Raw genomic sequence first — 27,074 nt, forward strand, 5'->3', positions numbered from 1 at the left:
AGAATAAAATAGAAATTATAGTGATTTGTTTTATTGGGCATTTCATTGAGTAATTAAGAGGATAATTAGGAGAAGGAACATTAAAAGGCGTTACGCTCAGCCCTTGTCTTGCTCCAGGGGAGCAAGCTACTGAATGTGCAGCATCATCCCATGTTTCCCTGTGCTAACACAGGGTTCCCTGGGGTGAAGGAGGCACACATGGACATGCTGCAGCACAATGGGTCACACGTAGGACGGGAGGGGATGAAAAAGCATCTCCCCCGTGGGCTGGCAGGACGCCGGAGCTCTCCCAAGAAATGCAGGGTGGGAATGGCAGGTTGCAGGGAGCAAACCCCATCTTCACAGCATCTCTTGGCATGTGATGTCAGGCATTGATGCTTGTGCATCCTGTGTTTCAGTGCAAGGCAGGCTAAAGGGAGAAACGTAAACCAGCCCTAGCTGCAGAGGAGCTCTGGGGAGAGCTCACCACTGTGAAATGTGCTGATGAAGCACCACGGCCAAGGCAGAAGTGGCAAAAAGCTCAGCACGATGGTTACCCTGTGCCAAGAGAGTCACTCTGTCATCTGCCCCCCTTTTAACACCTATGCCCCATTTTGCCTCCTGACCTTTTTCTGGGCAAAATATGTATAAAAGCACCTGTATAACTAATCCAGATCCAGACAGGACGCAACACGTCTCCCAGAGCCCTCAGCAGTCACAACTCTAAGCCACTTCTCTGAGATACCCAGCATCTCCCATAGGCAAGGAAACCTCACTGCTGGCCGACACATCCATGAAACAAAGACCCACTCAAGCAACAAAAGCTGCAGCTCCTTTCCAACCATCAGCACATCTCACTCCACCCCATTTACCCACGGCATGGCCATGCTCCAGCACAGATGTCAGGATACCAGGTCCCACTACTGCAGCCCACACGACATGCTGGGGACCTCAGTGCTCACACACTGCCATCCCCTAAGAGACCCCAGGTGAAAGCCAGCCCCAGTGAGAGCAATCTGCCCACTGCAAGCCCCAGATGGTTGCTGCAGGGAGCAAACACAAGCACGGCGATGGGGAAACGCAAACTGGAGTGATGGACACCATGAAAAGAAAGGACTTTACTGAAAGCAGTCCCGTTGGACTTGCTTTTGTAAACACTGACATGATAGATTGGCTAATTCACATTATGGCCTCAAACCACTCGCTCAGGGGACAAAATAAGCAACCAACCAACCCAGATAAATGAGAAACCCCAACCTGCAGCATGGCAGTGCTGACCAGTTGCCAAGAATTAAGTAGCTCTTAGGTCCTTGCTTGCTCCAGGACCACATATTTAGGAAAGCACATCATCTTACATGCAGGAAAAGGCTGGCTTGTTTTAAACTGGCCTCTGTGGATAGAAAACCTTTTTTTCTCCCTAGGGTAATGGATGTGATGGCTATAATCCAGTTGCCATGCTGGGCCAGTGTTTCAGGGACAGTGGCTTGTCAGCGTTGAGCCCAAAGTGTCCGGCAACTATCAGAAAATCCATGTTCAGAAAGTCAGCAGCCTTCCCTTTCCCTGTCCTGGGAACCACTGCTCCTCTCCATCCTCCCCTGACCGGGCGAAGCAACCCCCATCCCCTTCAAAGCAAAGTAAAACTGGCTTTTTGTCTCATTGCTGGCCCTTTTTTTATTGCATTTTGCATATTGCAACAAGAGCAGCTTGTTGTGAGACCCGAGCGCTCGGCACAGCCCTAAAACAAGGCTCCTGTTTGAAGTGCACGGATTGAGGCTGGACTAAGAAAGCCCAGGAGTGTCTAGCTCTGCCCCTACACTAAAAAGGCTGCTCAGCAGCAGCAGCCAACACAGCTTCATGCTGCTCAGCCCTTCGCACAATCCCTAAGAAACCAGTACAGTGGAGGGGAAGCGGTGATTTCATATGCAATGTTGGACTTGACCCGGGGAGTGGGTAATCGCCAAGCATGTGCTCTGCTTTCCGATGCCGCTGCAGGGAGGAGAGCAGAGCTGCCTCGTCACCAGAGCACCCAGCGCTGCCCTAACCCTGCCATCATCGAGAGGAGCTGGACAATTAACTTCCACAGGAGCAGCTTAAAACCAACACCAAATGCAAGCCAAAAAACCACTGTTAACCACCTCTACCCTGTCAGGCAGAGCAGATGGAGCCCAGAGCTGCCTGGGTGCAGGTCCCAGGTAGACAACTTATCTGTGCCTTGAGACAAGTTTAGAGAATCGCTTCTGAATTTCCTGCTTGCAGACACCTTATTCACCCCCTCTAGTCAATGCAACAAGCAGGTTTAGTGCAACGCAAACGGGGAACAGAGGATAAAACAAAATACCAGCCCATACCTGAAGGTGCATCCTTCCTTTCTCACCAAGCAGTGGGGAGGACGTTGCTGTCTCTCGGTAATTTTCCAACATCCTGTGTTGCAGGTAGATTTATGCACTGATCAGAGTTGGAGCTGTTAATAAAAAAGCGCAAAGAAAAGGGATTTTACTGTGAAGGCTGCTTTTCTTACAGCTTTTCATTATCATGACTTTCTCTTTTTTTAATCTGTTCTTTCTGTGATTGACCATGTTTGGGGTTCAAAGCTTTAAAAATAAACCGCGGATCTTCTTTCATCTACTATGCATGAGAGAGTCAGAATCGTTATGTGGCTTAAATGGGTATTTTGGGAGGGACCCCAGACCAAGCCGTTCCTACTTGAACCAGGAGCCAGAGGGATGAAGCTAATTTGCAAATAATGTTACATGCTGGTTTTACTTGAACTCAAGGGAAAAGGCTGCAGTGGCTACTTGTCATTCTTTGTGAGAAATTGAAAAAAATGGAAATTGAGTTCACTAGTAAAAAAAATACATCTATATTTAAAAAAAAAAAAAAAAAAAAGTGTTCTGCAGCAAACCAATTTCTCCTGCACCAGGGGAATGTCCCAGAACTGCAATGAAGCCATGCCTCAGCATGTACCACTGCTGCTGCCTGGGTGCTGGGGACAAACAGCCTGGCTGCCCTTTTCCCGAGAGCAGATCTTTAACTCGGAAAGCTGCGAGCATTTCTCCAGCTCAACTTGAACCATTTCTTCCTTACGCAGTTCACAAGACAACTTTCCCCTTCAGCATCGCAAATGCCTTCCCCCAGGAGGGGGCAGCTCCGGTATCTGCAGCGCGGCATCTTTACAGTGAATTGCCTATCGATGACTTTGTGGCTAATACATACAATGAGAAGCAGAGGAGCTAATATAATGTAATTTTCCATGTTTACTGCATTATTACAGTGGTTGAATCTGCTGATTAGTTCCTATTTTTCTTGCCATCTCTTCCTGAGCATCCCTTTCATTTTTGCCCTGCTTATCTGCATACAGAGTCATTTATCCGTACGGCTGGTGTAACAGCAAGCAGGGCCAAAGCTATCATTCCTCCTCCCTTTCAAATTTAATCTTGCAGACCTCAATCTTTGTGATACCGCTATTATTTTGTCCATATCTGATCTAACAGGAACCAGCCATTATTTTTTGCCTTAAAAAAAAAGAAAAACAGAGAAAACTAATCCGAGCAAAAGATAATGATGGCTGTGGCACTAATGATCCCTGGCGTACCTCCTCGCAATGAATCTGGTGCTAAAACAGGCCGTTTGTTTCCCTTCCCTCTACATAACTGCAGGACTGACCCCTCACGCACAGGCAGCTCCCCACCAATAAACAGCATTGCCCTCATCTCCCGGGGGATTCATTGCACTGCCAACTATCTCAGCAGTCCTCCTTATTGTCTTAACTTATTTACCCAAATAGTGGAAAAACAACTCAAGTGGAGCCGGACGCTCTCCAACAACATGACTGCAACCGGCTTCTTCAGTTTTGTTTCCCTACAAGCTAGAAAAGCCTCTTCCTCCCATGGTTATTAATTGAAAAGGGCGGGGGGGAGATTTCCTGCAATCTGAACAGAAAGTCCTCCTCATTACTGTTCCTTGAAGATCACGGCAAGACATTTTGCCCCCTGGCTTCCCTAATGCTCCCCATCTCCCAGCTCTGAGCAGAATATCGCACCGGCTGGAGACCATCACTGAAGCATCAAGCCAAGCCGTTCTGCATGTGCCAACCACATCAGCCAGTAGGGATTTACTTGGGAGAGATGAGGAGACAAATTGAGGAATCCCTCTCCTCCCTTTCCCTGCACCCCAAACAGCCAGAAGTTTTTCAAGCAGCAGATGTGCCTGCCCAGCCTCCTCACTGCACATCCCCAGTCTGCACCATCACTCTGTGGTTTCCATCTGCGCTGTGCTCTTCACCCCTGCCTGCAGCCCAGAGACCTTCACATGCCCTCTCCTTCCCCCAGGAATATTACAAATAAATCACGGGGCCACATCCAGCTCTTGGTCGGTGCTGCAGGTGGGGACTTGGAGATGCTTCAAAGGCAGACAGCACCAGCAGGGCACAGGACCCTGCCTGTCCCCTGCACCAGGAAGGATTTACACAGGCAAGACCTGTGGAAACCAAACCGAGCCCTTCCCCACATCCCCTGCCGAATGGATCTGGTTTGGGGAACGCCTTGCTCACAGCGACATGGAGCTCCCAGCTGCCCAAGCTGTAGCACTGCAGAAACCTGAGCATTTCTTGGTCTAGATACAACATAGCATGTATTATAGTTATTATTAATGAAAGATTAAATGTTATAAAAAGCATTATTAAATTTAAAGCTAATAATCATCAGCTGTCCCTCACTTCACCCTGCAAGCCTGAGAGCTATAATGAAAGAGCAAATTCCAGTTCAGAGCATCTTTAACAGAGGCTGCCGTGATCCAGAGCCCAGCTCCGCAGCTCAGAGCCACAGGCATTTTCTAGGACGAGTGAGGAACCTCAAAGATCTTCTAATGTGAATGACCATAAAAAGCCAGAAATGGCAGAAAAATAACTCTCTGTTACTCTTGCCTTTGGAAAGGACTCACGTCAGTCTCCCAGCTCCGCAACAACAAGTTGTTTTCTTGTGTCCCAGCCTGCACTCATATCATCACCCCAAGAGCTCAGGTTTGCACAGTGACCTGTGTCACAGCAGTCATTAGATGGTGATAACCCACTTTATTACCAAGAAAAAGTCCACATTTCCAGAAGTGTTCTTTGCCCTCGTCCTCCTTGGGAAAATGCAGCTCTTTACAGTCTCATGGGAGCACGAGCCAAACAAAACGGACCCTTCACAAAGGAGTTCTCATGGGACAGGACTGTGACCCTGTGACCAGGTAACACTCATCTCACCTCCCAAAAGCAGCATCTGCTCCCATCAGAGGCGCTCGATCAGCACCAGGGGAGACCAGGAGCAGGGCTGTTTCTGCCCTGAATCCTCCAGCATCTCAGCAGGACAAGCAGAACAGGCAGCCACCCGCCCGGAGCACAATTCTGATATCTGGGACCAACAACCAGGACCAAGACCTGTGTTTAAAGACTGTACCAGCCTCAGGACCGAGACCTGTGCTTCAGCACCTGCCTGCCCACCGATACTGCTGTGAGCCACACCAATACGAGATGCTGCAGAGCAAGAAGGCGACAAGGAGCACTTTCTTTGCTTCCCCAGGTCTTTCTGAGCATGCAAAGACCTGGATCTTCACCTGAAGGCTAATTCTCACCCTCCTTCGGCCCAGTTTTTTGTAGTTTTTCTACAATCCAGAATACATTTGAGCAATCAGCACAACATTTAGTGAGAAAATCGTATGCTACATTTCCACTTGGCACAACTTTGAAATGGTTAAGCCGTTAAGCCCTGAAAGGGAAGTTTGAAGAATACAGTGGAAAAAAAAGAAGCCAAAACCAAAAATAAACCAACAGTGGCAAAATTAGAGCATGACATAAAGGAACTGTTTGAATGGATCCCTTCTCCCAGAGAAACGGTGCATGCTGGCTGCTGCTTCCCCGTGTCAGGATCTCCACAGTTGTGTAGTGCTTGGACTTTCATTACGACAGCAGGGAAAATAACAAACTCAAAGTCAACATTAGCACTAGCACACAAGAGAGGGAGAAAGTTTTCCTAAGATGGCATCAAACCTCTTACAAGCTTGTCTAAACCACAGCCACATTGCCCCCGAGGCCCCCTTTGCCCATCTCATTCTCCCCCAGCAAGGGGGATGCTACCAGGGCAGGAAGGTGTTGCTTGTGCAAGGACTGGCAACGGTCCAGGCTGGGGAGAGGCCATGGCAGGCACCACAGAAATGCTTGTGTATCCACATTTTCCAGATAAACCCTTCCAAAGAGAAGCAAATCCTGCCTCAGTCTGCAGCTTAGCTTCACGCAACACAACCCCAGGGATGCTGGTCCCTCTAAGGACAGCCAGGCTCTGCCCAGGGCATTCAGCGGGACACGGAGGACTCCCCACCTTCACTCCAACCGACCTGCTTTGTACAATGCAGTGACAGCTGTGCAGCCCCTACGTCCCCTGTGTCACTCAAAGATCCCTCTTGAATTATGCATTGCTTTGCTGCTGCGCGCGCTGACTTGGTGACTTACTTACACCGCCAGCTACTGGGCTGAAGGACACCGCTCCAATGACAACCATTTTATATTGATTTTTGTCATAAAATGCGATGCAATGCTGAATCAAAAGACCTCCCAGAATCCATACATGTGACAATGTCCCACTACAACTGTGACACAAAACATTAAGGTAATGACAGTGCCAATGGCATTCCTACCTGCTGCTTTTAGGTCCACCCAACCCAGTGCAGCTGAGAGAAACAAGGGCTCTTTTCCTCCCACTCCAGCCTTCCCTGGGTGGCTGCAGAGCGTTTGCTATTCTTGCAACAGGGTGCTCTCTCCTGGGAGGGCTTGGATCAGAGATACCCAGGTTAGGTCACCCACAGAGGTAACAGTGGGAAAAACCTTGTTCCCCAGCATACTCGCATCTGTGCACATCTCTGCAGAGGTCAAACACACTCCTGATCAGGGCATCTCCTGTCCAGTTCTGTACATTAACCCAGCTTCAGCTGGGCATGATAAAGACAAATAAACAGCCAGAGACAGCCTTTCCTCCATCCCCTAAAACTTCTCCAGCTCAGGTCCTCCCCCTGTCTTTCTGAAGTGCCAGAGGATCTTGCACTGGGTCCACATAGCCACAGGATGAAACCCGTGACCTGTACCCCCAAATACCTCCAATCCCCCAGGGAGGCAGAGACCTAAGCACCCAACCCATCATCTACATTCATCCTAGGAGCAGTTTTAAGACTCACCTAGACAAAGTCAACACCAGCCTGATACACCACTGGCAAAAGTCCTGCTTCAAGAAGAAAACTGGACTGAGGAATTTCAGAGCTCCCTTGTGCCAGCATTTCCGAGTCCCACCTTGTGATCTCCCCTCCTGGATTCACCCTCCTCCACAATCTTGAAATTGCAATTCCTCTGAAAAGCTCTAAGTGGCTATAAGGGAAGAATCTCATATCTGAAGCATTGACAAAACCCTGGGATTTAATTTTTATTGCAAAACCAAAGCCCCCCACCCCCCGCCCATGGCCCTTCCCTAACGACAAACAGCATCTCTGTAGCTGCCGATTGCTCCTGAATTGCAGCAGAGTTACAAACAGGTTGCGAGATGAGGTAGAGCACGCGGTGACCTGCAGAGGACTTGGGCTAAGAAAACAGCATGATAAATAATTACTTTATTGCAAGTCAAGGGGCAGCATTTCCACAATGAGAAGAACTTTGTGCTGGTTTTTATATCGCAAATCCCTTCCACAGTGCTGTCTCAAGGAGCCCTTGCTCCTCATCCCTCAGGGATGAAGACATTCAGGCACCCCCAGCCTCCATTGAGGAACCAGGCTGGCAGGATACAGCTCAGCAGCCTCATCCCAGGGCACTATTTCTACTTCAGGCAGGGGGAATAATTCTTCTGGATAACGTGGGTAACAGCGCAGTCCTGCTCATTGTCAGGGATGCACCCAGCCTCCACTGACTAGTGTGCACTCCAAAATCCCTTTTGTTATTTCAACCTTCCTCCATCCCATTTCCAAGTAAGCTACTGGGGTTCATGGGAGGCTGGAGCTGGATCTTTAGATGTCGTACAGCTCACAGAATAATGCCTAAACAAGCACACACCTCCTCCTTCCTTCATCCGAAGTGCCATGTTATCAAGCACTGAGTCTCTTTAAAGAAATTACTGTGCAAGTGTCCCTACTGCAGCACAGCAAAATAAATGAACACAGGGTGGAAATAAATCAGTATCTATGGAGGAGGTCTCCTGCCCATGGGCACTTCAGGGAGAGTATGGATATTTTTCCACATTGGCAGCCTGATGACTTTCGATGCAATACATGACTTCATGACAAAAGATGCCGAGAAGGTGCCGGAGGAAGAAGGGAAACTGTTTTTCCCTTCCTTTTGATTTACACATGGTTCTGCTGGCACTGGCTCCTGGACATGTATTTCTCCATGCTCAGCTACTGCTGAGCATGATAATACAGAAGCACAGGCCCAGGAATTCACTGTCTGCGGGCTGTACTGTAGATCAGCAGCGTGATGAGAAAAAGGCTTATTAGCATTGCCATCATTTGGTATTTGCAGCGGGATGCCAAGAGTACAGAACGGCCATGGTAAAAAGCATCCCATTTAACCTTCACACCACACACCATCCTGAAAACATTACCCATCACAGGCCTGGCGTCAAACCCTCCCCACCAGCCCCCCATGCCAACCCACGATGGAGAGGCAATTGAAAGCGGCTCTCAGGTGCCCGGAGCATGGGGCCAGGGCAAGCTCACAGCACCCAGCACTGTGCCCAAGGTTGCTGACACTGCTCAAGCCACCATTAGCCAAAAGCAGCCCTTTGGCTGCTCTCAAGCACATCAAGTGTTCAGTCCTCAGCTAAGGAGCTGGGGAACACCAGGAGAGGCTGGAAGACAAGCAGTTGTGTTATCACGCATTCACCATCAGGAATGAGAGCACAACTCAACACATGTGTCCTCCCTTGGCTTCAAGGCCACCAATGCATTGACATTCCCAGCTGATTCAGGGCTCTTACTTGCACTTTGATCCCAGCCATGGCCAGGAGCTCTGTGAAGGCTTTCCAAGCAAACCCAGGAGTTCCTCTAGGACTGGCAGCATTGGTTTTCATCTGTGCAATCCTTTGTGGATGCTCCTAGAGCAGAGCATGGGAGAGTGATGGAGAGATTTTAGCTATTTATGAATTAGAAGAGTGGTTTACATTTTAAACGGGAAGATAGAGGAGATTTTGCTCAGAATAAGGGCTTTTTTTCCTTTAGTTTTTTCTAAATTGCTTTCCTAATCATTAGTACTTCTTGCCACGATGAACAACCAGGCAATTCCATCATGTTACCTTGGACATATGATGGCAGGCAGCTAATGCAATTGGTCATAAATCATGTCCCTTTCAATCTCCATTATATAGGAAGAGCAAATTTATTATGATGCATGTGTCATTACACACCAATGCTTTTCCATTATCATATAACTAGATACCCCCAAGGTTCATAATTTGCAGTATAATAGTAATTTTTAAAGAACCATTGGTAATCAATAGCCCTCAGCATCCCTGTCAGGATCATTTGCAAAACAAATAACAACACTGATCTCAAACAACTTTACAGGAGGGATATTTAATCCCAATGAACTGCATTATATGATGGATAAGCGAGGAATCCTAGACTATGTATCATGTATTTTCCTTGGATTAAATATCACTTCAATCAATGTTGCTACCAGCTGTACAATGCCACCTGTGTTTTCACTAAGTAATGCTGAAGTATTGTCTTACAAATAGACATCAGCTACGTGCCAGGCACCAGAACCACGTGGCAGCTCCATGGGGTGCGAGGAGGAGGACAAGGCAGAGGGCAGAGCAGCAAGTTAGCCGGCAGGATGCTGCACGCGGAGCACACAGCAGCAGGTGAAGCTGGGGGCAGAGGGCTGCCAGGGACCCCATGAACTGCGGTAGCAGGCATTTACCGCAGCCACGACAGTGGCCCGTGGGTGGGCGAGCAGGGGCGGCGCTCAGCCCCATGCTTGTGGGGCTCGAGCCCCAGCGGGCTGGGCACAGCAGAGGTGATGCTCTCTCCTGGACTGGGTTTGCTCGGCAGAGCTCACTGAGGCAGGGCCCTGCCCTCGTTACCAAAACATCCAGTTCAGCCTCCACAACGAAATCAAATCACCAGCAGAAGGAGGTGCTGGTTTCAGCCGCCTGTCGATACAGAGCTTGGGTTTAACCGAGTTACCGTTTATAACTCTACAAAAGCGCTAGGTAGTATCATTTAAAAAGAGGTTCAGCCGTCTGCCTCATTAGCTAACAGACAGACCTTACAGACAACAAACAGAAGCTCGATTTACTTATTGCTTCTCCTTTTCCTGCAGCATGCACTGCCCCAGGCTGTAATTGGAAAGGCAGCTTTGTCCCGACCATCCCTGCCCTGGCTGCGGTCAGCCTGTCTCACGTCCATCTGCATCCCAGGCTGTGACAACTTTTAATGGAGCTTTTACATGCAAAAACTGAGACAGAAGCAGCTGACCCAGCAGGATCCCGTGCAACCAGCGCATGGAGAGGCACTGATGGGGACAGCGCCGACCCCAGACGCTGGCACGTCCCCACGCTCACCTGGCTGTGCTGCAGCCTGCAAGACACGGCAGGCGGCATCCAGCCCAGGGCTCCCTAACGAACACCTCCAAAGTCAGATTAAAGACAGGCACGACGTCTGTGCTTCAGCAACCTCGTTATCGGGGAGCCTGAGTTACCTGTTGCATGGCTGAGAGCCGGCCAGCACCTGCCTCTCTCCTTATGGATGGCTTTCCAAGGCATGAAATCCACATTTAAATTTTCTACACAAGTTTCTGCCTCTTCGGAGCTCTCCGGCAGAACCGTATCTCACTACTTGCAGCTGGAGGCACCTTTAGCAAAATCTTCAGCTCCCAGTGATGTGGAAAAATTCATGCATTTCTCTCCTCAAGTAAGCGCAGATCTGGCATTCACAGCACTTCCCAGCGATAAGCCCTGAATCACTCATCACTAGAAACCCCGCACTTTGGTACCGACGGACAGATCGGGATAAAAAAAAAAACCACAACACACACCCTTGGACCTTAACTAAACATTTTAGCTGCTGGAGATTACAGAATCCTATTTAGCGATATCAGAGAGCATTTTCCACAGAGGAAACATCTTCAACCTGGTTACAGGAAACCAGGAAAATTAAATATTTGGGGAGGAAGAAGAAACTCCACAGAGTTTTGCTTCCTTCGGTTCATTTTTAGAGACAAACATGTTTTAGAAATGGGATTAGTTGAGGCACCCTGGCACCCCTTCCCACTCGGTGGCAACTCAACTGGTCTGCACACTCCTGCAAGCTCCTGGGCTGCCCCAAGGAAAATGCCATTAAAGAAAATACAGCTATTTTTAAAGTAGAAGGACAAATTCTCCTCCCAGTTACACCAGTGACCTCGTGACTCTCCACAAGGCTGGGCAGGCACAGCTCTCACTTGGGGTTATTTTGAGCATCCTCCAGGGTCACCAAGCACCCAGCAGATAGTAAGTGCAGAGAAGCAGAATGAGACCCTCACCCTTAGATAGTCAGACCCAACCTGTTAAAACGCTGACAATTTTCACCGACTAGAGGGTGAAATGAATCCCCTGTTAAAATAAAACACTTTTAATCAAAACCCTTCAGCCAGCCTGGATCTGGAGGGGGCACAGCCACCTCCCCCCGTACAAGCCCACGCCGAGCAGGGGTGGCACCCCTGTTGCCATGCCTGCTCAAGCACTACAACACAACGCATGCAGTACAAGCTCGTTCAGGGCTCTTCCACAGATGAAATATTTAAATATTTTATATATTGCAATCCCTTTTAGTTTAAATCAGATGGAATTGCTATAAACTGACTTGCTCTCCCCATCACTTTTTTTTTTTTTACCTTCTACCTGCAGTTTCATCAGGCTGTCATCCAGCACGAGCTTAGAGCTTCATGAGTACAACCCATGCTGGCAAATAGATGGAGACCTCTCAGAAAGCTCAGATGCTGCACAGTGATGAGGAAGCACCTTTTGCTCCCTCTTGAACAAGCATCAGGGCTGCGGCGTGGCTGAAGGGATATCACAAATCAAAAGCGATGCAGAGCCTGGACTTTCCCCAGCTGGATTTGCCCGGCTGGGATGAGCACTGCCTGCCTTGCCATGCCACCCAACCTGTCGGCATCACCCGCTTTGGGAGCTGCTGCTCTCACCCCCAAGGCAGCAGCCGCATTTTAGCTGCCATTAACACCAGTAAAAGCAAGACACAGGGCAAGTTCTGGAAGATAGGATGTGTCTGAGCATATGGGCAGAGAATTACACGTTGGTCACAACACAAAACCTCCCAGAGCATCAGGCTGGGAGGAATTTCCCAGCTCATGTGGTCCAGGGGAGATGCTACTGCAACACTCAGGCTTTCACCCAACTGCCATGCCCAGCTCTAGAGCATCCCAAGAGGCTGCACACAGGCAGCAGCTTCATTAGCAAACTCAACGGACAATGAATGATCAAAGCAACCAGCAATTCCACCCAAATTCACCCCCATGTTCTCACCCTGGAGGCCAGCAGACCCAACACTACTACCCGTGGTGCAAGGGAAGAGAGGACACATCCGCAGGCAGGGAGGGAAGGTCTGTCCCTTGGACTGCAGAAGCCTAAAGATGGAAAACGCTTACAGCTGCGTATGCATCCATATGCATAAGAGAACAGGCCCTGATCCAGCACACGCTTACGTCAATCTGCCGTCACCAAGATTTAGGAGAACATTTAAAATTAAGCAAAAATTTCCTTGCGCTGCAAAACTAAGGACAAAGAAGGGAAATAAGTCTCATGGTGGAAGCAGAAGCAGGTGTCACAGCACTTGGTCCCAGCACAGGCTCCAGCACCAACACCCCAGGTAACCCTGGGCATGTCACTTCACCTCCGAGTTTTACCCACCAAATGCTGCTGCTGGCTCTCCAGGCACAGCTCCCCTTACAGCTGTAAAAGGCTCTCCGATGGTCACAAAAAACCTCATCAGCTTTGAAGGCTGTTTCCCATCTGGTCCCCATTGCCAGCCCTTTACACACTGTTTGCAGAAGAGCAGGTCACCTGTTACTCAGCAGCTCCAAGGAACCCCACAAGCCCTGGCTCTGAGGAGCTGCTTATAATCTAAATCACAGAAGATAGTCAGGATTTACAACAACACTTCCGATTTTGCCTGCTGAAAATAAAGACACCAGCACTTCAAAATAAATGGGGAGAAGAGCAAGATCAATGAGTGAAACACTTATTTCCCAACCCAGTCTAATTAAAATGCAGTATATTACTCCGTTCACCATCACAAGTAAGACTTCCAGTGCTAAAGGGAGTGCATTATCCTAAAGGCTATACTATATAACATGATCATGGTTTATGGCTGTTTTGTTAGTAAGATAGGGACTGGAAAGGACAAAAAAAAAAAAAAAAAAATCAGAGCAGGAACTAGTAATTCTTCATTGAAAGAGGGTAGGGAAAGCCATGCAGAAAGTTTCAGGCTTTTACTTTAAGCCAACGTGGAATTAGAACCGAGTTCACAACTGGAAAGGATTTTCATAGAGAAGAGGACTTCTCTGTGAAAGTGAAGTATGGGAAGCTCAAGATTAAAAAACTGACCCACGGAGCAAACACGGCAAACTTCTCTGAACTTTGATGGGGTAGTGGTGTTTGCTTTGCTTGTAAGCATTACGGTTGGACTTGATCTTAAGGGTCTTTCCCAGCCTAAATGATTCTATGATTTCTTGGGGAGCTTTAAGAATTGCATCCCACAGATTTATTTCCCCTCCTCTCTTTAAAGGTAAAGCAGTGACACAAACTCCACAGCCCAATCTCTGCACCTTTGTGAACTGGGACAGCTGTTGAAATATGTTGATTTATTGAAGTTTTCCATTTACTCCTCTGCGGTGGATGTTCTCCAGAAGCAGCTGCATTACTCCTGTGCCTACACTTCGGCATTTCCCTAGACAAGTAGGAGCCAGACCAAGTGAGCAACACGGGGTGGGCTCAGCCAGGTGCCCATCCCCACCATGCACCCACCCAGCCCGTTTGCACCCTGCAGTTACAGTCCTGCCTGCCTAGCAGAGCTGGGTGACGCACAGCTCAGCCCCACTGCCACCTCAGCATCCAGCTCTGCTGCACACTTTGCAAAGCAGTCTCTTCCTGACATGGGCCAGGTCCTTGCAGCTTCTACGGACAGGGGCTCAAACCCAGCCAGCACAGAAGATCAATGGTGCCTTAAAACACCAGAGGTAGGTTTGAACTCCTGGATTTTAAACAGAAAGCCGCTTCCAGCAGCTCTCCATCCCCTTGGGCCACACGCCAGACCTTGCAATTCACTGCTCAGCATTGCCTTCCCAGGAGAAGGCAGCTGGAAGTGACATTACTGCAGTGCCTCCCTCCATCCCCAGGAGTTAATCGGTTCAGTGACACCAGCAGTCACATCCTTGGTCCTGCAGGCCCTGATGGATGCCCTGTCTGCCACACTCACTACATCTACTCACAGCATTTGTACCTGCTGCACCCTGAGCAGGGGCAGAACCAGCATGAGGGTTACAGGGTTTATTTCCAAGCCACTTCCTGGGGCAGGAGTAAAGCAGAAGCAGGTATTTTTCAGATGTTCAAAACCTTTTTTTAAAAAAAAAAATTAATCATTGCCTTCTTTTGCACTGCTTTAACAACTTGACTCTTTTTGCACTGAGAGCTCAGAAGGGTGGGTGGGAAATGCCTCTTCAGTGCTGCTCCACACACTACTACTTCTATTCAAGCAGGGCTGGGCACAAACTTCTCAGCACAGTGATGAAAAGAAACTGCTTCAATTCCTCAGCTGTCCCAGGATTTTTTCTTGTGATCAGACTGACCAGCCACCCAGCCTGGAGAGGGAAGAGTTAATAGTGTCACAAGATAAGCACTTGGGCCATGCAATTACCATCTCTGGCTAGAATACCTTGGTGAACCACCAGCAATAACGGGTCTAGCACTGAGCTGAAGTCAAGACATTTATCCCTTGACAATGCTCTATTGCAACAACTTTATTTTGATGATACCAGATGATTAACGCTTACAGCTGCTGTCATTTCCTTTGATAGATTTTGGGGCTGTGGAGTGACATTTGCTCAATGCATCGTTCTTGAAAAGCTGCACTCATCGTAGCGGAGAGAGCGCTGCTCCATGCGCCCAGCCATCAGCAACCAGGCTTTCCGCAAGCTGCGGGTGACCAGGAGAGTGACTCTGTGGATGCTCACGGAAAGCCTTGCCTGGCAAAGGCTGCGGGGCAAGAGCAATGTGCCAACGTTGTAAGAAATGGCAAGAGTTCATCTTATCCAGTGGAAAGGGAAGAGACTGTTGGTTACAAACTCACACCGCGAGCCACAGCAGACTGTGCTGTTTTGCCACAAACACACTGGAAGATCAGATCCCAAGCTGAGACTCTCCAAGGCTGAGTTACAGCCGTACCAAGCTCTCACAACTGCTCTTGAGGCCAAAAAGCATCCAAAATCAGATCGATCAATCAGTGAAACAATGGACAAATGCCTTAACAACAGCATTCGCTAAAAGAAAAAAAAAAAACCACAACAAACCCACCAAACAGCTTGGAAACCTTAATTTTAACCTCTGCACCTCCAGGTTCCCCCCACCCGTAACATGAGGACAAGAATCATCTACCTCAGCCGGCTGCTGCAAGGTTTTCCTAATCAATCAGCTCATTAATTCATGCAAAGCATTAGATAAACAGCAGATGGATGGCTTTACACAGTAGTCTTTTCTACAGTGAAATATTTCTACTTAATTCTCTGCCCACAGCTGCCTGCCCACTCCCCTCTCCGTGGCACAGCGCGATCCAGGCTCACGTACGGACACCCACCAGGTCTGGAGCAGCGGGGGCTCCCCTAGACCCCAACAGCACCCACAGCCACATGGGATTCCCTGGCTGGAGACACAGATCTTACAGATTTGATTTTCATCTCGTCATATTTAAAAGCTGTCTCGGGAGCGTAATGATTTTAAATTCACTCACCGCCACAGTCAATCAATGGAGCGGCGGCGGCTGCTAGTGCCTGGCTAGCGGGCAGTGATGAATGGGGCTTTCGAGGCTGCATCTCTCGCCTCCGAGCGAGAGGAGAGCGTGGGCAGAGGGTGGGGAAGAGAAGCAAAGCCAGAAAAGGGAACCAAAAGGAAGAGACAGGGCAAAGGGTAGGAAAGCCCAGCCTGCTCACTGCAAACTGGGGACAGGCGTTTATCTGCTTCTGCAAGGCACGGCTTGGAGGGAGCAGCCTTGGCTTGCGTTAGTCTCCCTGATCGGTTATCATCCTATATCTTAAATAAACCAGCTAATACATTTATTATAAGTCAGCATTAACCCCAAACCTGGCTTGTGCAGAGGACAAGAGCCCCAGCTGCCAGCCTCCACCTCCCACGTGCCCCTGACCCAGCTTTCCTTTCCAGGAGGAGCTGAAGAGCAAACACCCGAACACCACTCTCAAGAGCATGTCTGCCCCCAGGACAAAGCGATAAAGGGCACAGCGCTGCCCCTCAGCTCTTCCCATGCAGAAGCAGCTGGACATGAGCCCCACTGGGTGACACTCAGCACCCTGTGCCACCCCATCCCTGGGCAGCTTCAGGTGCCAGCAGCAGAGGAGCAGCCCTGTGTGCTCACAGCCACCACGGGGGGACAGGGAGCACCTGTCTCTGCGACTACTGTCAGTTTCCAGGAGGGAAAAAAACAAATGCAGGCAAAAATCCCCCTGCTGGGGGAACCCAAGGGGCCTAATCCTGCTCATCACCCTGCTCTACCGAGAAAGGATGCTGCTCAGCATTTGAAAGGAGCCACTTCACATCTGGGCTCTGTTTCTCTTTCTTTCTCCAATTACAGGGTCAGGTCAGTGCTATGCAGTCTGTGACCATAAAAATATTCATAATATGGAAAACTGTTATTACCAAAGAAGCTGTAGTTTGTGGTGTGAGCATCACAGCTGAGTGCTATGAGTCTCAGAGTGGGGAAAGAGTCAAAAAATGAAAACCACCACACCAGCAAAATAAAAGTAGAAGGCAATAAAAGTAAATTAATGATGTTGCTCCAATTTGAGCAAACACTAATTAAGAATGGGTAATTGAATTAAGGCATTATTTAGAAACCCAAACAACTCCTGAGCTGGGTTATAAATACATTATAGGGTTCCTGTGACATCACATATCTCTCATACCTTACTACCCACAATTTATTTTAATGTCACCAGATTCTCCAGATTTATTTAAGTCCTCATCACTCACCATTGTTTTGCATTTACCCTATATATCTATATCCTCTCCCCTCCATTCCACACCCCCAAGTGCTCCATATGAGGCGGTGATGACCATTTGGTAAGTCAAACCTGTGTAATTAGCTCAGCTCATCAACCACTCCCCCCCCCCCCCCCCCCATGCCCAGTAGCCACAGGTCTGGGTCTAATTTGTTTACAGCCTGGAAAAATATCAAATAACTCATTAGAAAACAAATCCATCCTCTAGAAATACATTTTTTTTCTACAGCTCCAAGTGTTGGTTTGCTCCACGTTACACTGGGAAAGGCACTGCACAAGCAGGATCTAAGCCTGGCCCAGAACAGGTCAAAAAACCAGCATCATCACACTCTGGAAATAGAGGAAAACAGCATCTCAAGCAAAAGGAAAAGAGAAGAAAAAAAAAAAAAAAAAGTCAGCCCCTCTAAGGTTTCACAGCAAATGTTTGTACCTGTGAAAGGTCCTGAGATACTGCATTTGCAGCTGGGACAGTGCTTTGGGTATTTAGCAAGAGGCTTTACATACATTATTCTTCCCTCCTCCTGAGCCCTTTGCAGCGAGGCTTACAGTTCTTACCACACCTGCATTTTTAGGAAAAGACACAAATACACCAAAAGGGAAGAAAGGAAATGTTTAAAACCACTAAAGACGCTTGTAAGGAAAGCAGCATGAGAAAACAACATGGACAAATCCAAGTTCACACACATATATAGCTCTAGGAAAGTGAAAAAAGCAGCAGTGTTGAAGTGCTTTGTGCTGAGGTATGAGCATATACTGTAGCAAAATGTACATGCTGTTTATAAAACCTACTGGAAAACTTTTCCCTAAAATATGCCGTATAAAGTATAAAACTTTATTATCTCTGCCTGTCCATTTTACAAATATATAAACAAACAAGTTGCCAAATCTGCCTGCAGTTTAACTCCATTAAATCCAATGAATGAGTTTGGCCCACAAAAAACTCCGCACTTACTGTAATAAAGCTAAAAGCTGACAGCTGATACAGTAAAACACATACATTTCCATAGACTTATTCCTGCTGATTTAAAAATATGAGCGAGCTACAGGGAATGCCCTTGTCCAGCTCCTAAAGAAATGCTGAAATGGTGGAGGGAAAAAACCCTAAAGCCGGGAGTTTTCTTCTTCAGTTCCCCCCAACCACAAAGGGGAGAGGGCTGGGGGGAAGACGGTGGGGTTGTGTTTATTTGGCTTTTCCCACTGAGAGCCCTGACTGCATACAACACGTGTTTGAACAAAACACCTTGGTCCCCAAGTTGGGCAGGACCCGATCCAGCAGGAGCGGGGGTCACAGATCTGAACCCCATCCTGGGACACCTGCTTCTCCCCCACTGGTCCCCAGAAGGGAGAACGCGCTCAGGCTCCTGGGGCAGGGGACACAGGATGCTCTGCTCCCCAAGGCAGCTGGCCACAAGTCCATTTTCAGGGCATTTTCCTCGTGGTCAGTGGTTCTCCAGCCACTGGGTCATCTTGAACTATACCTTGAACCTTACATTGCATGGGGGACCATGCCAGGCAGTACAGAACCTGGACCCAAGTGACAGATTGTAAGCTTCCCCTGACTGACAGGGGATTTTCTTTCTGTTGAAGTTTTGGGGTTTTTTTAATGCACACAGCTGTCATAACCACACCAACTCCCATCTCCACCACCTCAACCTCCTGCCATGCCCCTCCAACTCCCTTACCTGGGCTGATGCGCACACTGCACCCTCAGGGCCACCTCCTCCAGACCCTCCTGCCCCAGCTCCTTGTGGTACATGGAGGCTCCAGGTATCCCTCACCTGGAGCTAACTCTCACAGCCTCTTAGATATTAATTATTATTTGCTTCTTTTATGGGGACATCTCAGGGACCCAGATGACTCTTGTGCTAGGGGTTGTACATAACATTCAACACTCCAGCAGCCAAAATACAGCTCACGTACCATTTCATGCTCTTCCTCCTTTTTCTCCGCACCAAACCAGTGCTCTCACAGGGGTGCAGCAGACACTGGACCATAGCACAGGATCTCCACTCCAGTCCCTCTACCCCAAGGTCCCCACAACCCTACTGCTTTCATAGCTCCGTCTCCTGCCTCACCCACAGCTTGAAGCCATGCATGGCACTGTAGCTGTCCCGCTAAGCCCACCCAGGTCCTCTCCTCCCCACCAGCCTCCTCTGGGCCCAGTTTGCTGGTGACCATCACACCACCATCTCACCACACCCAGACACTCAGCCCCAGTGCTGTCCTGCCAGGCTCACTCAGACTCTCCCCAGGCCCTGAGTCCACAACACACAAAAAATCCAGCAACCATACCGGGTCATGCAAAACACCACCCAAGGCTGTGCCCCCAGCTCATACTCCCTTACAACCCTGCAGCAGCTTTCCTGCCCTCCACCTCAAAGCCTTACTGATGACTCCACCAGCTGCCTCCCCACAGCCCCATCACAAACAGCTCACAAAGGCACGTAGAGCAAGCCCCCAGCCTCACATCCTCCCCTCCTAAGACTACTCACTGTCCTGCAGCAGCTCCTTAAATCCCTCTGCTCCACCCAGCTTCCCAGTGCCCTTTGCTGAGAAAACATGTAAACCTAGGCTTTTGCTACACCTGGAGTTAACAACAATTTGCAGCTGAGTGCCAATGCTGCGGGTGTTGCTGTGCTGCTGTGGCTTTTCTTGGTGTGAAATCCCAGCCCTGGAGCAGCCTGCAGGGAAACTCCACCCGGACCAGCACGGCTGGGATGCGCCTGGCTGCTGTCTCCCATATCCCTCTGGGACACAGGGCTTCACTGATGTAACCCGCTTGCTTGTCCCCAGCACGCGTGCATGGGGGAAAATACGCATCAGAAAAAAAATGCCCAAGGATGGTGTTGAGACTGTTCAAACCAGCGGGACAACACTGAGCTCTCCAGGGCAGGGACCACGCATCCTGCCCATGCCACAGCTTCTCCATCCTCAGCGCTACATTCAGAGCCCGACTCAGAAACCTCCAAAGCACCGGCCACATCCTTCTGTTTGCATCCATTGTGCAATCCTATATTTAGCATATGATGGGAGAACTGAAATAAATAATACATAGCTCATAACAGTAAACCTTGCACCTCGAACAAGCCAAAAGCCTGACCTTTCATAGTTAAGCCGTCCTGGTGAGAGGTTAGATCTTGTGTTTTCTGATCATCAAACAGGAAAGCATTAGCCAGACAGGGAGAACAAGCTCTTATCTAGACCTGATTTCTTTCCCCTCCAGGGGATCCTGTAGGATATTTCAGTTCTTGCTTGCTCGCTGTATGACTCTTCCCTCCCCCAGTTGCTTAAAATCAGCCAAATTCACAATCTAATCTGGCCGGGAGTCAAAGGGGAGAAAAATCAAGTCCTAATGCAGTGACTACTTTGAATGGGGAATTGAAGCCAATCAGAAAGGCATTATTGATCCCTGCTCAGAGCACCTCGGTCAGGGAGAGGAAGGCTGCGGGCAGCCGCAGAGCTGCCCACTACAGCCAGCCAGAGCTGCCCTGCCAGGCCTGCAGCTCTCCCAGCGCTCGCCCGGGCCGGCAGCCGGCCCTGTCCCGCAAAATTCCCTGCCCGTGCTTGCAGGCAGGGAGAGCACACACCACCCCTGTGCCAGCACCGGCGAGCACCCACGGAGTCCACTAGCCCAGGGCATACACGTGTGTGCAGGAGCGTGACCCGTGTGCTAGCTACCGCGGCACATCGGTGCACAAACACTTCTAGCGTGCATGGCTTTGGAGTGGACCCATCTGCAAGAGCAAGGCTGCTACATCAAGGCTGTGCATGCATGCATGTGTGCACAGCAAGGCTACACATATTTAAGCAGTGCTAGTGCGGGGCAGCTCTGCACAAGAGCCAAAGTGCAGGCTGCAGGGCTGGGAAGGGGGTGTGCATGTGTGTGCATGTCCCCCCGCAGCTGCCCCTAACCCGCAGGCAGGGTCCCTGCAGTGGGCAGGGGAAGGTAGCGGGGTGGCTCACTCCAGGCAGCGGGGCAGGTGTGGCAGAGGACCGGGAGCAGCCAGCCGAGGTTGGGCTCAGCTCTGGGCATCCCTGGGTGACATCCCGATGCTCTGGCCCGCGATAGCGCTGGCTACACGCTCCTCTGCCTTATGTAACCGCGGCAGGGATGTAGCAGCAAAGGGGGGACAGAGATGCGGGAGGGAGAGGGGCTGCCCACCGCCCCCCTCCCAAAGCAAAGGGGGCCGCAGGCGAAGCTGGATGCTCCCGGTAGGGTAAATCCTGCCGCCAGGCCGAGGCGGCTGCGTTGGCAGCGGGTGGGCTGGGCCGGGCTCGGGGCCGCCCGATGCGGGGCAGGTCCGGTGCCGGTGCCGGTCCCCGCCGGGGAGCCCAGGGCCAGGCACGGTCCCCGCCGCGGCAGCGCCCAGCACCGGCCGGCCGGCTGCTCCCTGCCCGGGGAGGGGTCTCAGACCGGAGCCCCCCCCCGGAGCCAGCGGGACGCGGGGCGGCAGTACCGGGGGGGGAGTCCCGGGAAGTTTGGGGAATCCTACATTTTGCAAGGAGGCAGGAAGGAAACGCCTCCCCTAAAAATTAAAAAAACAAACCAAAGCCACGCGGGGTGCCGGTAGCTCCTCTCCCCCCCGCTCGGGCTGTGCCCCCCAACCTGCCAGCCCGGGCACCGCGGAGCCGTGCGGCCGCCGGCACCTCCTTACCTGCCGGCGTCACGTCTGCTGCTGCCTGCCCTGCTCCAGCTCTTCCTCCTCTTCTCCTCCCTCCTCCTCCTCCTCTCTCCCTCTCCCTGCTGCTTGGGGCTCTTTATGGAGATTCATTCATTCATGCCTTCCCATCGGTCCCTCAGCGTTTCCCTGCCTCCCGGAGGCAGACCGTGTGACGCCTCGCCCCTTTCCAGCCACTTTCTGCTGTCACAGAGCGGCGCTGCCCCAGCTCGGAGCGGTGGCCAGGCTGGGACACGCGTGGGCAGCGCGGGGCCGTGGGAGCGTTCCCCAGCGTGGGGTGGGGGGAGTGGGCACGGCACAGAGCCGCCCCGGGGGAGTACAGGCGGTCTTTGGCGCCCGTCACCAGGGCGTCGGGTCGCCCCCGGGGCTTTCCACGCTGCCCTTCGCCCGCCCCGTCCCACGCCACGCCGCTGCCCCACGGCCGCTCGCTCCCTGCCGGCCCCACCGAGAGCGGCTGCCGCGGAGGGCGCGGGAGGGGGGGGGAGGGGGCGCATCCCCACTCCGGCCCCCGGGCAACCCTCGTCCCCTTTTTCCTTCTCTGCTCTGCCCCCCATCCCCCCGATCAACGCGTCCTTCCTCCCCCTCCCGCTGCCTCCGCAACAGCGGCAGGACCGCATCCCGCCCCGCATCCCGCCCCGCCGGGCGCTGCCCCATCCGCGCCGTTTACAAAAGCGCTGACTCAAGCTGGGAGAGGAGCGGCCGAGCCCGGCGCGGGGAGCCAGGGCTCCCGGCCAGCCCTGCACGGGTACTCCCGGCACGGGTACCCCCCGCACGGGGAGGGCGCCCCCATCCCGGGGGCCGCTCGCTCCTCCCGGTCCCCGGGCAAAGTTCAGCCCTGCCCAGACGGGGGTCCCTCCCTGCCCAGCGCTGCCTGCCCTCCCTCTGCACTTTGGGCGGGGGGGCGCTGGGGACACGCTCCTGGCCCCCACCGACACCCCCCCCGCTGCCCATTGCCCCTCGCTGCCTGCACTCCCCGCCAGGCCGGGGCAAACCCGGGGGATCTGGGGCGGGGTAAGCCCTGCAAGGTGCTAGGCAGCACGGCGGGAGGTGCTGAGGGGGGTGTTATTTTAGGTGCTAAACTTGAGGAGGGGTACCTACTCTCTGCACAGGCACGGGGCAACGCTTTCCAGCCAGGCAGGGCGGAAAAATCCGCTTTTTCCCTTAAAGACATGGTCGGAAATAAGAAGAGCGGCATCTGGGTTTGGGCGCTGCCGGAGCCTTCAGAGCGACAAACCGGTAATTTGGGCTGAAACCCCTTAAAAATACTCCCCGGAGGGCCCCGCCCGCCCCCCGCCGTGCCGTGCCGTGCCGTGCCGTGCCGTGCCGCTTCCACAGGCGGTGCCACCCCCTTTGCAACATTGCCATCAATTTCTATTAACGATCGCTTTATTCACCGCTGCAAACTTCTAAATATTTAATACCGTGCAAACCGGCACAGAAACGCACGGAGCCGCCGGGAGGAGGCGAGTCCTCGGCTGGGGAGGGCGTAAGCGGCTGCCTCCGGCTGAGGCCGGCGGCCCCGCTGCCTCTGCCCCCGGGGGAGCCTGTTGATATCGTGCCCCCCCCCTCCCCCCCTTCCCCTCCCTCCGCTGGGCTTTCCCAGGGCTGCAAGTCACTGCCTGGACATGGGCAGCATCGCGGTCCCCCCGGGCTGCCCGGCCCGGGGAAGGCAGGGATGAGCGGGGATGCGGAGGTTGCTGGCCGGGAAGAGCTGGAGGAGGACAGCAGGGTGCGGGGCGGGGGAGGTGACACACCCCGACAGGCCAGTATGTCCCCCAGCACCGGGGCGCTGCTGCCGGCCGGGTCCCGCCGCGCACGGAGCATCTCCGCTCTACACCGAGCGGGACGGGGGCTGGGGGCCGCCGGGGGCTGGGCTGGGTGGAGGGGTTCTGAGGGGGGGGGGGGCTGCCCCTCACAGCCCTGGCATCCCCGGACACAAAGGCACGGCCCTGCCGGCAACGTCAGGCAGAACTCAGGTGGGGGGCGGTCCTGCACAGGGACCCCTCAAGAAGAAAGGGGGGAGCATCCCAGCCAGACGCCGGGGAGCGGACGGGACACCCCTCCTCTCGCCGCCCCGCGGACCCCCATCCCCGGCCGAACTTCATTAAGGTGCAATCAAGAAAACTGGCAACTCCGGCCGCGGTTTAACACCGGCTCCGCCAACCGGCGGGTGCCCCGGTCCTCTGGGCTCAGCCCGAATTTGGGAACTGAGAGGGAACTTCAGAGCAACATCTGTCATAATAATTAAAACTCCACACACACACACCGGGCAGAAACACGCTCCCGTGTCCCCCCGTGCCCCCTTTTTTTTAAACAAACAAACAAACAAACAAGCAAGCGAAAGCGGCTCAAACTCACAGGCAGGCACCTGCCCCCCCGCCTCCCCCCAGCACAGGGGGCCCGGGGACCGGCCCCCGGGTGGATGCGATGCCCCCCCCACCGGAGCACGGACACCCCCGCCTCCAGCTACGGCCGCCCTCCTCCACTAATTTTCTTTAATTAAAGCTCTATGTGCGGCACGTTTCGTGAGGACAGAAATAGCCGCTGAAGGAGCACATGTGGGGAGGCAGGTCCACGCTGCCGGCGTGGGAATGCGGGGGGGAACAGAGCCCGGGCGCGGCTCGGCCACAGCCCCCACTCCAAAGCCGGGGCCGCCGGGGTTATTTGGGGTGGTGGGTGCGCTCCGTGTGGCGGGGAGGGGATGCGGCCCGGAGCCCCCTGTCCCCGGGGGGACGCTGCTGCCGCCCGCGGCGCTGCCTCTTCCCCCGGAGCACCGGGGCTTCCCGCAGGCAACAGTTGCGGCGCCGGCGGCACGCAGGGGCTCTCCCGGGGGCAGGGGGCTCCGGCCCGGGCGCAGCCCGCGGGCGGCGGGGAGACCCCGGGAGACCCAGGGCGTGGGGAACCCCCGTGGGCAGAGGCGGAACACGGGCCGGGCGGCCGGCGGGGCTCCCCCTGCTCCGCGCCCCCAAGCCGGGGAGAGCCGCTCTGGGCCCGACCTGCCCCCTCGGGGGCAAGGGGGACCGGGAGCGGCTCCAGCCGAGACCGAGGACTCCCCGGCCGCGCAGGGGACGGCGCCCCGCTGCCCCCGCCGTCCTCTCCCACCGAAGCCCCAACCTGAGCCGCCGCCGCTAAAAGTTTGGCGACACGGAGCGGCCACGGGCCCTGCGCGGGGCTCCGGGGCTCGCCGGGCAGCGGCGGGGGGACCCCGGGTGCGGGGCAGGGGCGGGGGGGCTCAGCCCGGGGCGGGGGCCGGGCGGGCTGCGGCGGGGGCTGCGGGCGCACCTACCTGCTCCGGCGGCGGCCCCCGGCGCTCGGCGGCGCGCCCAGCCCCGAGGCGCGGTGATGGGCGGCGGGCGCACCCGCGGCTGCGGCTCCCCGCGCCCTCCCAGGCGGGCGGGCCGGGGGCAGGAGGCGGGCAGGGAAACGCAGCCGGAGCCGAGCAAATCCCGACGCTGGAGCCGGCCTCCGAGAAGAGAAGGGCTGCAGCTCCTCACTGCGTCAGGCGGAGAGCCCTGCCCGTGCAGGCGGCGCCGGGCAGCGCTGCCAGGCCCGGGGGGCTGCCATCGGCACGGCACGGCTCGGCTCGGCACGGCTGGGATGGGCTCGGCGCGGCGCGGCTCGGCGGGGATGAGCTCGGCTCGGCTGGGATGGGCTCGGTTCGGCGCGGCGCGGTGCGGTGCGGGCGGCTCGGGGTGCGGGCCGGGCGTCTCGGTGCGGTGCGGCTCGGCTCGGCTCGGCCTAGAACGGCCCGGTTCGTCTCGGTGCAGCTTGGCTAGGCTCGGCACAGCACGGCACGGCTCGGTTGAGCCTGGCTCGCCCGGGTTTGATGCGACCCGGCTGGGTCCGGCCGCGCTGTCACGGCACTGAACGATAAGCGGCTTGGCCGGGAGAGCCGGGCTGGCACGGGGGAGAGGGGGGGCGGGTGTGCGTGTGTGAGACACCGCGTTTGACACTTGCATGTGTGACACTGTGCATGTGTGTGACACTGTGCGTGTGAGACACTGTGACACTTGCATGTGTGACACTGTGTGACACTGTATGTGTGTGACACTGTGACACCGTGACACCCTGTGTGTGTGTGTGGCACTGACACCACGTGTGTGTGTGTGTGTGTGACAGTGACACCTTGTGAGAGTGGGGGGCATGTTGGTGTCTAAAGGTGTGAGTGTGCTTGTCAGGGACATCTGTGTGCGTATGACACTGTGCTGTGTGTGTGGTGACACCCTGGGGGGTGCCGGGGTGAGTGTGTTGGGGTGTGTGTCTGTATGGGGGGGGGGGGTACCCACGCGTGTGTGGGTGTGACAGGCCACGGGGGGAGCACAGGAGCCTGCGTGTGCCTGTATTTATGCACATGTGTCTCTGTCAGCCCATGTGAACACCTCTGTCCCCATGTGTGCATGACAGCCCTCCACCCCACCCCTCACCCCAAGCCTGAACCTCTGTGGGTCAGACTGGGCCCAGCTGGGCAGCACCAGGTGGCACTGGGAGCATGGGGGCTGGGGTGAGGCCCGATGGGGCTGGGCCAGGACCCCCATCTGCAGCCCCCCAGGAGCCGCAGCCCCCCAGGATCTGCAGCCCCCATGCTCAGCCCTCACCAGCCATCCTCCTGCCCCAGACCACTCCTCACCTGACCCAGAGACAGACATCCCACCTCCCCATTTCTGTTGAAAAATTTTTTTTCATGCTGTTTTAGCAACACCACACACGACTTCAGAGTGATTAAAGGGTGGCTGGCACTGAGCCGGCCCTGGAGCTGAAATGCTCTCCTACCTCCCCAGGCACTGTCATCCGTGGCAAGGACTGGCCAGTGTGTTTCATGGGGTGGCCCAAGGTGTCTCACGCTGTCTCCAAAACCATCTTCGAGTCTGCGAGTCCCTTTTACAGCCCTGCAAGGAGATGGCAGGGGAGACAGAGAAGGTGGGGTGCAGGAGAGAAATTTCACTGCTTTCAGTTTAATACCAACACCACCACCACAGCCAAAAAACCTGAAGCGTGGCGTAATAGAGCTGGGAGACAGCCTGGGAACAGGCGAGCCATGGCCCCTCTCCAAACGGCAGCTGGGAACCTGGCGTGATGCTCCGCTGCGTTAGACACACAGCCCCAGGGAAGTGCGGGTGGGAATG

At 53.6% G+C, this 27,074-nt stretch overlaps 1 protein-coding gene across 3 annotated transcripts in view; it reads right to left on the minus strand.

Annotated features, from left to right (window-relative positions):
- Positions 1-25,835, minus strand: part of ELFN1 (extracellular leucine rich repeat and fibronectin type III domain containing 1) — a 109,028-nt gene extending 83,193 nt beyond the window's left edge. Inside the window, exons 1-2 of one of the 3 annotated variants that reach the window (XM_055709851.1) lie at positions 25,238-25,835; positions 2,328-2,440 (exon numbers count right to left, since the gene is read on the minus strand). The gene's annotated coding sequence lies outside the window, so the exon portion shown is untranslated. Of the gene's footprint in view, positions 1-2,327; positions 2,441-15,990; positions 16,162-21,927; positions 22,397-25,237 lie in introns of those variants that run through there. The other 2 variants (XM_055709853.1, XM_055709854.1) reach the window with 2 other exon arrangements.
- Positions 25,836-27,074: the final 1,239 nt, after the last annotated feature.

The sequence above is a fragment of the Falco cherrug genome, chromosome 4, assembly GCF_023634085.1.
Source record: "Falco cherrug isolate bFalChe1 chromosome 4, bFalChe1.pri, whole genome shotgun sequence".
In the NCBI taxonomy this organism is placed as follows: domain Eukaryota; kingdom Metazoa; phylum Chordata; class Aves; order Falconiformes; family Falconidae; genus Falco; species Falco cherrug.